This window comes from Pteropus vampyrus, unplaced genomic scaffold (assembly GCF_000151845.1).
Source record: "Pteropus vampyrus isolate Shadow unplaced genomic scaffold, Pvam_2.0 Scaffold103, whole genome shotgun sequence".
Taxonomy (NCBI): Eukaryota; Metazoa; Chordata; class Mammalia; order Chiroptera; family Pteropodidae; genus Pteropus; species Pteropus vampyrus.
Window position 1 is genome coordinate 941,408 of NW_011888884.1, and position 10,635 is coordinate 952,042.

The following is a 10,635-nucleotide window of genomic DNA, read 5'->3' on the forward strand; positions in this document are numbered from 1 at the left end:
CCAATGACCCCTTTCCTCTCTTTATTCACAACAGGCCAGAGACAGACTCTCTGGGGACTCAATGTCAGCTTCCTACCTTCTGCTCTATCTTCGGGGTCCCTCCAGTGAGAAACGGGGTGCTGACTTCCTGCTCGGTCTGGGGACTTCGCTCTCTGGACTGGCCTCTGAGATGGGTTCTCTTTCCTCTGATGACATCTCAGAGGCAAATATTAAAATCCCACATCTCGGTCATTGCAATGGACACCGTGGAAAAAGGCTGTGACTCCTTTCCAGCACCACAGAGTCCACAGCACAGAAGAGATTCTAGAAGCCTATTTAATTTGCACAAAAAATACATCAGAGTCTTAACGCCTGCCCTTCTGGGGCAATGGACAGCAATGTGATCTTTCTTCTCAGGGTACCTGTAAGCTGGGTGCCTCATGAATAGAAAAAATGCATTTTCCTTAGCTGATCTGGCTGGGCTGGGGGGTGGGGATGGGGGGGACACCAGGAAGGTGTCCTTCACTACAAGGACAAGCAAGAAGCTAAAGCTTCTACTCATGCCCACTGTGTTCTCAGCTTCCCCACTTGCCCACCACCAAGAGGCCGTTACCTCTTGACAATGTCTGTTACAAACTTCGACCTGTAGCCTAAATGCAATGTGACCCAAATTACTCAAACATCAGGTGCCGGCTGGCCTGCTGCACGACCAGGTTTCTATGCTCTGAATAACCCAGATTACTTCCTCCTAAAGCCTCACTATTTAAATTAGAAACCCTTTTCCCCAGGTAATAGGTGACCTGATCCTTTAATCCAATTATTTTTAAATTCCATCAAAAATACAAACTCACTCTTGGCCCAGGAACAGAGGCATGGCCGTGAAATAAAACTTCCTCATAGCTCTGAAACCAGCATCTTCATTTTCCTTTCCTACCCTCCCTCTCTTTCCTAAGTTGCATTTTTTGTACACAGAGCACAATTGCTGTCACGGCAAAGAACTGGTTCCACAGGCCATGCGTGGCTGGCTCTAGGATGGTCCTTACAGGTCTCTGAACTTTCCAGCTGACGTTTCCATCACGAAGGCAAGGGCAGGAGTGGGAACAACCTGGCTGGTAGGTGATGCTCAGATACCTGCAAGATGCCCAGTTTGATCTACTGAACTTTATCAGCCTTGGGGGAACCAGGGTAAAGCTACAAGGTCAGGAGGTCTGGGGAAGACAGAATCCCCAAACCAAGGGAACCTGAGGAATGTTGGAGAACATAGAGGTGACGAGGTCAAAGTGCATTCCTGCAAGGATAAGCATGCCCTGAGAACCTTTCGAGTGACAAGCCCTGTACCATGCGAGGGCCCCAGGGCTCTGAGATGGTCCCCAGTCTGCAGCAATTCGCATAAAGAGAACAAACAGCACAAGGCAGAGGAAGTGCTGTAACAGTACCAGGAAAGAAAATTCTGGCCCTGTTCAATGGCATAAATTGTGCAGGCTGAACAGAAAGTTTATGAAGCAAGCTGGGAGCACCAAGTCTCCTCAGCAGCTGGCCTGCAGCTCCCCTGCCCCCGACCCCTGCTGACGATGGCAGGCTGGGGCAGGCTGGAGGAGGCGCTGGGATTCTGAGCGGGCCCCTTCCACTGCCTTTGTAAAGACACAGAGAGTGGGAATGTCTGAGAACAGCTTGCTTCCTTGGTTCGGAGGCTTCAGGCCTCTGGGCCAGGAAGTGGAGGGAACAGGTGATAACCTGGGCCACATTCCAGACCAAGGCGGCCTTTCCTTTTCTACCCACAGCAGAGAGAGCTTCTTCCAGCAGTAAGACCAGGGGTCTCCACTGACCATGAGAAGCAGGGAGCCTAGCCACTCCCAAGGAGGACAGAGATACCCACCTCCCCCACTGCTGGAAGGCAGACTTCAGACCCCAAGCATTGCTGGGTAGTTGCAGGCTAAATTTAGACCAGGCAGGCTCAGGTCAGCAGTGACTCCCCCCATTAATGTCACTAACAATTACAAAGCCTCCTGGTTTCCCTCCCACCGACCTCCTCCGGCCCTGAAGCCATTACAGCTAAATGTGACTAAATGCACAGTTGGAAAAAAGAGGTTCCTGTTCCCACAGGCCCAGACTCTCTTCCCTATGCTTCTATGCTCTTGGTCAATACAGCAGTCACCATCCTGCTATTCTCTCAGGTTTACGACTCAAGTACCTCTGGAAACTGCTTCCACTGGAAACAAGGCTTGTCTATGTTTTGGCTCATTCTCCCGCTGAAGGAAAATGGTCCATTTGTACGAGACAGAGTCTCCCCAACACCAAGACCTTTCTTATTAGTAGCATCCCCTTAACCCTGCTGCAAAGTCACCAGCTCGAATGTCAGACTGCACATCTGGAAAATGTTAAGGTGTTGTTTGATTAACACATTTACAGCTTGGGCTTTCTGTGAAGGAAACTGAAGATGGTGTGTGTGTTGCGGGTGAGAGGTAGGGAGTGAAGGAAAGGAAGGAAGCTGTGGCCTTTCCTGCAGCCGCTGGTGAAAGGCATGTTTCTTTCAGTTGCTCCCTATGAGAGCGACTAAGAACCGCTGGGACGCTTCAGAGTTTCCCTTGCATGAGAGAGATGCTTCATCTCAGCTCCAGGAAAGTCAACTTTTGCTTCTTCTCAATGCGATATATTTGGTGCTCTATCAAAGAATCCTCAGATATTCTTCCCACCAAAGGCCCTTTTCACTGAGAGACTATTTTACAAGGCAGGCCCCACCTCCAGAATAAGCCAAGATCAAGGCCACAGAGGGAACTCAGGCTCCTGCAGCCTGAAATTTCTAAGAGAACTGATTCTGCTGAAAGCAAAAGCAAGCCTGGCTTTATTCTTTATAACTTTGCTGTGTCCCTCTGGGTTTTAAAATAGTTCAGGATCTTGGGTTCGTGCCTGGCCAACCAGTGATGGCAGAAAGCAAAAGTTAAAAAAAAAAAAAAAAAAATACTGGACCCAGCAAAAATCCATTATATTGAGACAGAGACGGGAGAAAGGAAAATGCAGTGCCAGATGCTTTTGAGATTAACCTTCTGCCCATAGATGACGCTACACATGAATAGAGCTGACGAGGGTCTTCCTCCATCCCCCTGGATCCTATAGATGACAGGTACACACACATTTCCTAAAAAGCCCTAAGTCACTCCATGAATGTGGCGAGTTCCACAACATGGAAACAGAGTGCTAATTGTAGATTAAATCAATACAAGGCAATAAGAAGAAAACCAGTGACCAGAATCGCTGGGTCACTTGGTTCCATGCTGAAATGGACAAACACACAGACACACTCTTTCACAGACACACTCGCGCATCATCTTCAAAGCACGATCTGCCACAGATGACTTGTGTGTCTTTGCACGCACTGCATGTGTCGTGCAGAGCTTCCTCTTTGCCCTTTAGCATGAAAGCTAAAGATTTGCAAAATGAGAAGCAAGTGGCCAGTATGAGCTGCCCACTCTTCTCTAGTCCCAACTCCACAAAAAGTCTGGCCTCAAGGAACCCTCTCCTTCCAGATTAGAAAGAAAAGGACAGTAAGATAGGTCAGCAGACTCGGCTTACCCTGCCCTGAGTGTGTACATCAAACGTCCCCAGTCAGAATTGCCTCTTTTTCCAGACAGATTCCTGTGCACTGGCTCAAGCTGAACAAATTCCTTCTCAGCCTCCTGACCGAAGACTGTGATGTCACAGCTGGCCCTCCCTCTGCTCCCTAAAAGGCCATTCACACAAAGAAGGACTTTAACCCCCTTCCAAGAGGCCCGGCCCCTCCCTCCCTGGCCAGAGCCTGGAGGGCAGCGGCAAGTCCAGCCAGAGGCAGCTCTAGTCTGTTCCCAGGGCTCTCAGGGCTGAGTGGGGAAGGCGGGAGCCTGGTGATGCTGATATGAACCAGTTACTGTCTTCTTGTTAAGACAGAAATGGGCTTTGGGTAAGCAGGAAATTAATATCCTGGTGATGTGGAGGTAGTAGAAAAAAACCTCGGAAAAATCCTGAAGATCCAGTTAAATGAACTTTTTTAGGACAGCTTATACCTTTATGTGCATGTGTGTCTGTGAATCAATGCTCACTGCAAAAATATTTGGAAAATAAGTTATTTATCATCGTCCCACTGAGGAAAACAATATTTTATTGCACTTTTAGAAATGTGTATTTAATGTAGTTGAGACCAGACAGTATATGCAATTTTGTTGCCAACTTTTTTTTTTTTACTTCATATTATCTCACTCTTCATGTCCTTTAACAGACTTTGTAAGACATACTTTAAATGGTTACATTATGTCCCATGAGGAAGTGGGACAGAAGAATCTGATGTCGGGGATGAGTGCTCTAATTTCAAGGAATGTTTGGGGGGAAGTGGCTACACTTTCCCTAACTAACCAGTTTCTTCTGCCAGGAGGAAAACAGACCCACATTTGCCTTGGGCAGACATGAGTGTCACAGACTACCCCTCACTCTTTCACCATAGAATCAGACGCCTAGTACTACACAGTAGGCTAACGGAGTGCTGCCATAGTCCCTGTTTGGGAACTCCAACTGGCTCTCAACACTGCCCCCAGGCTCCACCTACCTTGTCCCCAACATCAGGCTGACCTAGAAAATTTGGGGCATAACTTAGGGTCTGGCTGACTAGAAAGCCAGTCAGAATTCCAGGTCCATGTAGGGCCATGAAGAACTCATTTTCTTCAGTAATATTTTGGAGAAGACAAAGAGAACACAGATTTATAGTAATGTGAATAGGAAGAGGTGGACAAATGCCAAGTATGGTTCTATGATGCCAGCTTTTTGGGATCAGTTTGGGAACAGTTTGTCTTGGTGAAGCAGGCGAACAGCCCAAAGATGGTGGCAGGGCTCCACTGTGGCCTGCAGGTTCGTTGGTAGTGCAGACCACCTAGGACCCTCCAGAAAACACAATTCAAGGAAGGAATTATCACAGTGGATGGAGCCCAGGCGGGCTATTTTGAAAAGGAAGCTAACAGTATACTATACCTTACAACTATTTACAACACCTAAATGACTTAAAATTTTAATATGCTGAAATTTATTTAGAAATATCTAGGAGTTTCTAAATGACTGACCTGGTGATACCAAGTCACCAAGGGGTTGCCATGGCAACTGTATTTATGTGCCCGTTGGAATAATTGGAATGTTTTGTTGTACAGCCAAAGGCATTTCAAGATGCTACTCAACAATCTCAAGTAAAATGAGGTGAAATGAGGTGGAAAAATCACATACCCAGAGTGGCATTGCTCTGCCTGAGAATGATGACCCAGGGCAGGGCCTTCTGCGAAGAATTATCTCCAAGCCAAGAGACAAGAGTGGTACCCAGGACCCACTACATAATCACTCCTGCAGATCCACACACATGAGGAGGTTTGTAAAACAAAACAAAACAAAACAAAACAAACAAAAAAGAGGTGACTGTATGTACTCTTAAAGTACTATTACCGAGGTAGTAGGCATGTTCCGATTGGAGCCTGAGATGCTATGGTTCACCATACGCATGCACACTGTTATGGGTCGAACTGTCTCCCCATGCCCCCACCCCAACTTCATATGTTTAAGTCCTAATACATAGGACCTTGAAATGTGACTTTATTTGGAGGTAGGGTCTCAAGCAATTAAGTTAAGTGGTCACCAGTGTTGGCCCTAATCTAGTAAGCCTAGTAAGTGTCCTTGTAAAAAGAAGAGATTTAGACAGAGACACTCCTAGAAACGAGACAACGTGAAGATGCAGAGAGGGAAGATACAGCCATCTACACACCAAGGAGAGGGTGTATAGCAGAAACACCTACAGCCCTCAGAGCAGAAACACCTACAGCCCTCAGAGAGAACCAACTCTGCTGACACCTGCTTTTTGCACTTCTAGTTTCCAAACTACAAGACAATAAATTTCTGTCGTTTAAGCAAGGTGGCTTTAGGCTGCAGAAGCAGAAACCAAGTTGCCCCACGTTAAGACGGCAGTGAGGACCTCGCAGGAACGAGCAGAGAGGAATCCAGCAGCACACGCCTCGCTGCTGTTCGTTCTCCCACTTTCCCTCCCCCTGGGCACAGACTCTGAGCTTGGGGTGATTTTTCTGAGTTAATGAAAATAAATTTGTACTGCCAGTGTAGTTCTCCTGGCGCTGTAACCTGATCTTCTGTTTAGTCTCTGAGGGTGCCTTGCACTGGGGGATGTGAAGCCGTTTTTGACGCATGGTCCTGGCTGACTGGGAAGCCACGTGTAATTTGTGAGGCCCAGGGGCTGGGGTCTGGAGGCCATCAGTGTTTTTGTGACCATCGCTCAGCAAATATCTATGGCACACTCACTGGGTGCCAGGTTGTGTTACACATCCCTACATACCTTCTCTATTTACTCCTCCCACCAACAGCAAGGTGGGGGTTCTCATCCATTCCACAGAGGGGCGGACCCCAGCCTATGGAGCCAAGCCCTCCTCAGGGTCAGGAACAGAGCGCTCTGGCTAGAATCCACAGATCCCACCCACAGGGCAGAACTCTGCCCCTGGGAGCCACACTGGGCAGTTCAGGAAGGAGCAGACTCAGGAAGTGTGCCGCGCTAATCCAAAGAATCAAAAAGGAAAGATTAAAAAGCAAACAAATGCAAGGCGGCAACAGACTGACTTTGAAACCATGTGACAGCTGCTGTGTGACTTTGGGAAAACCATGTTTCTTTCCTGGGTGTCAGTTTTCTGGTCTGCAAAACGAGAGAACCACACCAAGCGAACCTCCCCAAATTCACTTCCTTTCTGCTCCTGATCTGTAATTCTGTGACGTCAGCATGAACCTCGAGTAAAGGTGAAGCACTGGGTAGCCCTGAGTGTGGTAATGATGAGGGCAGAGCTGAGAGGAAGCCAGCCAGGAAATGGGGGCGGCAATGGCCGCCTTTGAAACTACACGATAGTTCTGCCAAGAGAGATTTCCAGGGTTCCGAGAAGGGACTGGGCTCTGTCTTAGACGTTCCCCTTATCAGAATTTTATCTTCTTAGTTGAAGGAGTTTATTCTGCTAAATATGCAACCATCCCATTTTTGTACTTTCGTGTGATAGAATGTTCCAGAATGGATTTGTTGAGATCAGCAGGAACTAGGGGGAAGCAGGCAATGTGGAGAAGCTGGCTTCAAAAATGGGGAAGACCGAGCCTGCTGCCTGGAACTGCAAAGTGGGGGAGGACGGGGGAGGCACTGGGAAGGCTCCTTCCGCACGTTTTCTGGGACATAGGGAACCTTGGTGGCTTTTCAAATTGCTCCGAGGCCCAATTTGGAGCACACACTGAAGGAGGCTCGGGTCTAGGAACCTCCAGATGCCCTTTCTAAGTGGCTAGAGCCGTGGCCTCCTCCTCAGACAGTCCTTTCCCCCCTTTACCTTTTAGTTAGGACCTTCCTCCATGCCTCATCTCCAAAAGACTTCACTTCTCAGCATGGAGCCAAGCCTTTAAAGCAATTTGCACTTAGATGTGAATCTGATGAGAACATTTACAATTTAAAATAGGAGCTTGTTTACCCAAAGGAATCCCTAATGGGGTAAAGTGTGGGGAAACTAAGACATACCCAGCCCTGATTTGTTGAGGGAAGACGGACAGAACAGCATCTTTCCCTAAGAAAGGCTTTTAAGAAATCTAGACTCACAGCAAGTGCCGGGTGTTCGGATGTTCAGGACCCTGACAGACAGCTAAGAGCGGGGGCTGGGAAGATCATACACGGGTATACGGAACCACCCAGTCGTGTCAGCACTGGCCTTGATCTCCATTTGGCTTGTAAGAAACATTATTCCATAGAAAAAGAAATAGTTCACCAACTTCCGAGCTCTTACCCTTCCCACTGCACCCTGCCATCTCCCTGCGTACTGTACTCTCTGACTGTCTCCAACAATGCTCAAAAAAGGGCTTTGGGAGGGAACAGAATCTGGAATGCCAGTGTATGGAATGCTTCGTTCCAGAACCAGAAGAAACTAGTGGTGACCTTGTGGGAAAGGTCACCCCACATGCATCCCGTTATGAGTCTCTCCGTTGAGGATCTTAGACTCAAAAGGTCCCTCTGTTCAACACTACACTCATCTTCTGCAGAAATACTGGTGCCATCACGGTGCATCACGGGAGGGCAAAGCTTTAGAGGAAATGCATTATAATCATGGACAGATATGTGACACAAAAATATATATAAATTATTCTTAGACATACAGAAAGATTCTCAATACCACTCACAAAAAAAAAAAGAGCAAAATTAAATTATGAAATAAGTTTTCCACCCATGAAATTATTTATCAGTATGAGAAGAAACAGGTACTTTCATCTAACCCCACGGAGTTGCATGGCAATCTGGCATCCGTATCCAACTTTGAAACAGCCAATGTCTTTGACCCACTAATTCTACCTCCAAGAATGTATGCTCAGATATCTCAGCTATATAGTGGTGTGTGCATAAAATGACCTGTATCCAAGACTCTCCGAAGCCACGTTGCTTGCAATAATAAAAGGCTACAAATAACCTAAATTAATAGGAGACTATTCATAAAATGAAATATTATGCAACCTTTAAGAGAACAGTGCCGCTCCCAGCTCTGTGAGAACCGTATGGAACAGTCTCAAAGATCTACTGTTAAGTGACAAGTGGTCAATTTTATACATGGTATATAGTTTATATACTATGCTACTTTTGTCATTAAAAAGTGAATGTAGATATATATGTACATGTATTTATATGCATAGATTATCCCTATCCATAAAATGAGAAATGGATACAATGATTTCCTCTGGAAAAAGGGGGTGGGGTGGCGGCATGGGACTGGACATCAGAGGTATAGTAAGCTTCTTTTCACTGTGGAGGAAGTCGTGCTTTCCTGTTGTAATACATCACACTCTTAAGAGCAGACTCTCATTCTACACAATTGTATGATAATATAATCTTTTTCAAAGATATGTAATTGACTTGCTGTTATATATAGATATTTTCCTTCCACGAGTTATCTATTCCCAGAAAAGTTGTGAAGCACTCTGTGAGTACTCCAATTTCCCTTTGGGAGGCAAATGTCATAGAATTTCGTGGGCTATGTCATAGACAGGCTATGTCATAGGAGAACCCCACTGAAAAGTTTACCAAGGTGGGGTCAGTCAAGTAGAGAACAAAAATTGGAGGCTGTCTTTATCTCCTATTCGAAACAGTGGTCGCTTTTTGTTCCATTCAACTTAAATGTACAGATAAGTTCATCTTGGAACCTCCCCGTCCACCTAGACAGACAGGTACACACTCTCTCACACACACACACACACACAACACACACACACACACACGCACACACAAATAGGAGAGTCAGTAAATTTAAATCAATTTGAATCTGGTGAATATTTCAAAGCTTTGAGTAAAGTTTTAAAAATAATATTTTGGTTTGCTAAACTAGTAAGCAAAACCACCATGTCTTTTATTAACATTTAAAGAGGATGCTGAGGGGTTAGGGGATGGACAGTAACTCTGCAATGAGGCAATCCCAAACCCTGGACCCAATGCCAATTCTGCCACGGGATCCTGCCCCTTCTGTCACCCAGTTCCCAGCCCTCTGGTTGGGCCTGAGGGTCTGAGGTCAGCAAGAGGACCTAGCATGGCACTGAATCCTGTCCCCCACCTAGTTCTTCCCTGCTCAAAGGCAAGAGGTGTTAACAGCAAGCCTTCACATCCCGAGAGGAAATCCACACAATCAAGAGGTGCTTTTGAAATGAGATACTTGGTGGGCACCAAGAAAACTCAGTCAAAGGATCTAACACTAACCAATAGGAAAAAGGTTTGATCCTATTGAATCAGCAACAGATGGGTTGCAAGGGAAGTTCTGGAAGGCTCTAGGTTTAGATTGCCATCCACAAAACAGGTCTCTTCATCACGGATATTAGTGTCACTATGAACTGCTGCTCACTCTAGAAACCCATGAATGGCTTTGCTTAAGTTTCTTCAAAAGCACAAAGCCATATGTGAGGCCAGACTGCAGCAAACAGACCTCTGATCCCATTCATTCTGACACATTCTGGCAGAAAGAGAGAACTCCAGGAAAGTCCAGATGGTCAACCTGAGAGTCCTGCTCTACCAGGAGTACGTGGTGATTCTGGATCAGGACATGTGCTGAGGACACTGCCTGATGAAGAGCAGCAGGGTGTGGAGGGCAGCCAAGGAGCAGTGAAGGCTCAAGCCAGGCCCACTCCAATTTTCCGACTCTCACCTCATTCAGCAAAGTGATGCCAAAACATGGGATTCTGGGCCTGGTACCAGAAGTGTGTTCGTGGTTTAAGAGAAGCTTGACTTTGACACTGAGGACTTGACTCTGGTTCTGTTCCACCCTTGTACTTTAGCCAGAACCAGGGGAGCACATGGAATCACCCCTCTCCTGCCCAGTGCTCTCCCAATCCTGCCCTGAGCCAGCTCTGCTGGACCACATTCTGGGAGAAGTTTGAGCAGCCCAGCTCAGAGGCAGCTGAGGGCCAGTCACCTGCTTCCGTCTACTGCTTTTTTGTTGTTCTGAATGCCAGGAAGGAACCTCTGTGGGAGAAGGAAAGCATAGAATTTCTCTATCCACCAAGGGGATGCATGATAAGCACAAGCCAATAGGATGGGGTGCAGGGGGAATCGTGGGGAGGTATTTGGATTCATGCAAAGAAATGTGCTCTCTCCCCTTG

The 10,635-nt window shown here is 46.8% G+C and overlaps 1 protein-coding gene across 4 annotated transcripts in view; it reads right to left on the reverse strand.

Annotated features, from left to right (window-relative positions):
• Positions 1-10,635, reverse strand: part of LOC105295323 (paralemmin-2) — a 318,042-nt gene that overhangs the window by 25,316 nt on the left and 282,091 nt on the right. Inside the window, exon 1 of one of the 4 annotated variants that reach the window (XM_023533463.1) lies at positions 3,550-3,620. The exons of the other annotated variants lie outside the window; for them this stretch is intronic. The gene's annotated coding sequence lies outside the window, so the exon portion shown is untranslated. Of the gene's footprint in view, positions 1-3,549; positions 3,621-10,635 lie in introns of those variants that run through there. 4 annotated transcript variants of the gene reach the window in all.